The 4,548-nt window shown below is 58.2% G+C and overlaps 1 long non-coding RNA gene across 1 annotated transcript; it reads left to right on the top strand.

The window, feature by feature from the left end:
- Positions 1–250: 250 nt before the first annotated feature.
- Positions 251–4,119, top strand: LOC109500236. The gene is made up of 3 exons (XR_002157882.3): positions 251–576; positions 976–1,100; positions 3,191–4,119. It is a non-coding gene; the product is annotated as an uncharacterized LOC109500236 (long non-coding RNA).
- Positions 4,120–4,548: the final 429 nt, after the last annotated feature.

Below are 4,548 nucleotides of genomic sequence, written 5' to 3'. Positions count from 1 at the left end.
CCTCAGTCACCATGGACCTCACTCCCCCACCGGCCGGGCCCCTCCTCTGAGCCGGGGGTCCAGCGAGGCCAGAGAGCTGGGAGGGGGCTCCGGAAGGGCTGAGGCTGGTGGGACCCCCTGGAACTGTGGCAGAACGTGCGCGGGGCCATGGCTCGGATGGTGGTCTGACTGGTGTCGGTTGATGGGCACATTCGACCGTGGGGGAGCCACCTGGTTTTAGAAGCGTGTTAGGTGGGTGGCATTGGTGGAATGTTAGAAGCGAAAGTTGGCATAAGCCCGTCACGTGCTCGGAAGCTAGAAGACGCTCCGCTGTGCCAGTCGTGGGCTAAAGAGAGTACACCCAGCATCACACGGGACTTGCCCCGAGGGGTCGAGGAAACACGAGTTCTCATGATTGGCGCGAGGCGGGCACGAGGTCCCTCCAGGGCGACCAGTGGCCTTCGGGGCCCGTACCGGACAAGAGGGCAGTTGGAAGGGGATGATCCGAACGTCAGACGGTGGCATGGACCGTCCGCCCTACTCCCCACAGTGTCTCGTTCTCCGTCCGGAGCCAGACACGGGTTGGGCGGGACCCAAGTGAGCGAGCGGCCAGATCTGGGTGCTCGCTGCTCCCGACCTCGGCCTGTGGGCGGGGCCTGGGGCAGGGCCTGGGGCGGGGCTTGTGGGCGGGGCCTGGGGCTGGGGGCGGGGCCTCCCCTCCCGCCTGCCGTGCTTTGCTGGGCTTGGCGGTTCCCCTGTGTCGCGTCCCTCCGCATCTGTCCACCTCGGTCACTGGAAATAGCTTGCAGCCCGTTTTCCTGGCCGCGTTATTCCCCCAGCTTCACCTTGAGCTTCTGCTGCTCTTAAATCTGTGTTCTATTTGCGCCCTTTTGTGACTTGTTCATCCCGATGCCGCTATTCTGTCTTGTAAGCGGAGGAGCAGTTTTATACGGGGTGGCCACCGACTGGGGACAAACACATCCCTGCCTTTGACAGAAGGAAGCCCCATCAACAGGCCCTCGATCTCGTGAGCGGCGCTGGCTTGTCGGGAACGGTGAAGAAGCTGCCATGTTGTTTTTTGGCCACGGGCACCTCTGTTCGCTGCTTCTGAGAACCTTCAGGTGACTTTTCTTTTTTTCTTTAAAAAAAAACATTTTTTTTAATGTTTGATTTTTGAGACAGAGAGAGAGACAGAGCACGAGTGGGGGAAGGGCAGAGAGACACACACAGCATCCGAAGCAGGCCCCAGGCCCCCAGCTGTCAGCACAGAGCCCGACGAGGGGCCCAAACTCACAAACGGGGAGATCGTGACCTGAGCCGATGTCAGACACCCAACCGGCTGAGCCACCCAGGCGCCCCTCAGGTGACTTTTCTAACCGGAGATGCGGAAAGTCGCGTAAAAGCAGTGACCATGCACCAGCCACGTCTTCATGGCCTGAGTTAGGTCACGTCGGCTCAGGGACACGCGGGAGGAGCTCCCCAAACACGGCTTTAGTTGCACGGCCTGAACGGAGCTGAGGAAGAATTCACTATTTTTCTGCCTAAATGTCATCACCAAGCTTTAAATAGGTTGGATTCAGTGAGTCCTTGAACACATTTGGTTAATCAGTGTCTCCCTGCCCCTTGGTCTTTAAATGCAAGTGGGTTTTAAAGGAAATTATGACTCATATGTTTCTAATTCTCTTATTCTTGCTGAAACTTATCTAACGTTGCTTTGTAATAGTTATCTGATGTCTGAAAGTTTTTGAACTTTTAACTGTTTTCCCAAAGTCAGGACCTTATGTTCAGAAAAACAATTAGCTCAAAACCCTACATTTTTCAACTCTGAACTCATGAGGTTTGCAATGACTTTTATACGTGAGCAAATGTTATTCTCTACAAAAAGCTGAGGATTAAATCATCGAATTCCCGTTTTCCATGTGGCACCGTAGGTGGGGAACAAGGAGACCGGCCTTCAGCTTTGCATGGGGGCGGTGCATCCGCGTGAGCAGCGCCCCCTCTGGCTGGGGACGGTGACGGGCAAGGTCCAGGCGCTGGGACGGGGGTCGGGGGCCTGCCCTCTACAGGATTCGGTCCCCACAGATGTCCACGTTGTGTTTGAGGAGAGGCACTGTTTCTCCCAAAGTGAGGGGGGGGGTAGAGACAAGGGAGGGGGCTCCCCTCTCTGTCCTCACTGAGGGGGGGCTCCTCTCTCTGTCCCCACTGGGGGGGGGCTCCTCTCTCTGTCCTCGCTGGCAGGGGTCCTCTGTCCTCACTGGGGGGGGGCTCCTCTCTCTGTCCTCACTGGGAGGGGTCCTCTGTCCTCACTGCAGGGGGTGCCTCTCTCTGTCTTCACTGGGAGGGGTCCTCTGTCCTCCCTGGAGGGGTCTCTTCTCTCTGTCCTCACTGGGGGGGGGGCTCCTCTCTCTGTCCTCACTGGGAGGGGTCCTCTGTCCTCACTGGGGGGGGGGGCTCCTCTCTCTGTCCCCACTGGGGGGGGCTCCTCTCTCTGTCCTCGCTGGGAGGGGTCCTCTGTCCTCACTGCGGGGGGGCTCCTCTCTCTGTCCTCACCGGGAGGGGTCCTCTGTCCTCACTGCAGGGTCTCTTCTCTCTGTCCTCACTGGGGGGGGGGCTCCTCTCTCTGTCCTCACTGGGAGGGGTCCTCTGTCCTCACTGGGGGGGGCTCCTCTCTGTGTCCTCGCTGGGAGGGGTCCTCTGTCCTCACTGGGGGGGGGTCTCCTCTCTCTGTCCTCGCTGGGAGGGGTCCTCTGTCCTCACTGGGGGGGGCCTCCTCTCTCTGTCCTCACTGGGGGAGATCCTCTGTCCTCACTGCAGGGGGCGCCTCTCTCTGTCTTCACTGGGAGGGGTCCTCTGTCCTCCCTGGGGGGGGGGGCTCCTCTCTCTGTCCTCACTGGGAAGGGTCCTCTGTCCTCCCTGGGGGGGCTCCTCTCTCTGTCCTCCCTGGGGGGGCAGGTCACCCTTCTCCTCCCAAGTGCAAGGGAGAGAAACACACAGAAATTGAAAGTACTTGAAAGGCTTCCTTCTCAGTCACCCTGAAATTAGAACTCCCTCGGGATAACTGGGTTCAGAAGCAGAAATTAATAAGTCACTTGGATGAAGGTGCCTCACACAGACAAAAGTGCTTTTTCTCTTCCTCTTTATCTCTTTCGCAAAAAGGAGATTCTTACTCCAAATAAAGAACCTGGTGAGTTTATGTCTCTGATCCCCACAGGCAGGGAGGGGCGGTCCCGTTAGAGGTCCGTGTCGCTCTCCACTGCAAACTGTGTCCTGGTTGAGGCACACATCGGAGCCGCCGGGGAGCTTCAGAAGCATCTGCGGACACGGGGCACCCAGGGGACCCCAGGCTGCTGTCCCCACATTAACCTGGACGCCCCGAGGCAGAGGATGTGAAGAAAGAAGACGGGGGGTTGAGTCCCGGAGGCCCCAACTTTCAACTCCAAGACCTTGGACAGATAGATCAAACTCACAAGCCGTGTGTGTCCCCATTTGAAAACCGCAAATGATACTTAGCCTGCTTCCCCGTTGAATTTGGTAACAGTGTCTGGAAAAGGAAGTAATGGACCCCAGCGCTCTGCACGTGCCAAGCCATGGGTTATTTTTGTCGTCTGCACGTGGCCTTCCCGCCTCTTCCCTGCCCTCGCCCACCTGTCCACCAGGCGTCCCGCCGGCCTGGAGGTGGGAGTTTGTCTCAGGTCGCCTGGGGTCCCCTCGCGCCCCGATCAGAGCTGTCGGTGAAGCGCCTCGACAGACACGCCTCTGGCGATCTCTGCACAGTCACTGTGCGGGCTCTTGCCCTGAAAGAATGTGGAACAGCCGCGGGGTGGCCCCTGAGTTGGCGCAGCTGTGGCCCGAGACCCTGTGGGCGAGAGGTCCCCTGCCCGCCGTCGTGGCCGAGCCAGCTGCCACTCGCCCTGCCGGGTCCACAGAGCGGGCGCTTTCCCAGAGGCTTCCCTCGACTCGGCGACGGAGGACAGCTGGGTGCCCCTCCCCTAGCAGGACACGGGACGCACTCTGCACTTCACGGGGAAGCTGTGACCACACAGGACCCGGGTCAGGGAGGTCGCCCCGAAGTTTCCAGCCAGACAGCATCCCGGCCCAGAAGTAACCCAAACTTCAATAAAACAGTGGAATTTGGTTGAACTTCCAAGTGACCATTAAAATTCTTCTAACATGACCAGCACAGGGAGGCCGGGTCTCACTTGGCGCGGGAGGGACCAGGGCAGAGGCAGCAGGGAGGTTTCTCCTCATGCAACACGACACCTGTTGTGGGCTGGATCGAGTCGCTGGTGTTCATAAAGTATTTGTGAGGGTTTGCTTCCCTTCTCCCAAGGCTCCCCCAGACACAGCTTTGGGACACCGTTCCCTGCTTTTATTTTTTATTATTTTTAATATGAAATGTATTGTCATATTGGTTTGCACACAACACCCAGTGCTCATCCCAACAGGTGCCCTTCTCTCTGCCCATCACCCACCCTCCCCCCCATCAACCCTCAGTTTATTCTCAGTTTTTAAGAGTCTCTCGTGGTTTGCCTCCCTCCCTCTCAAACTTTTTTTTTCTTTCCCTCCCCC

This window comes from Felis catus, chromosome B2 (genome assembly GCF_018350175.1).
Source record: "Felis catus isolate Fca126 chromosome B2, F.catus_Fca126_mat1.0, whole genome shotgun sequence".
Taxonomy (NCBI): Eukaryota; Metazoa; Chordata; class Mammalia; order Carnivora; family Felidae; genus Felis; species Felis catus.
Note: the sequence above shows the minus strand (reverse complement) of the source record. Positions and strands in the feature narration are given on the sequence as shown.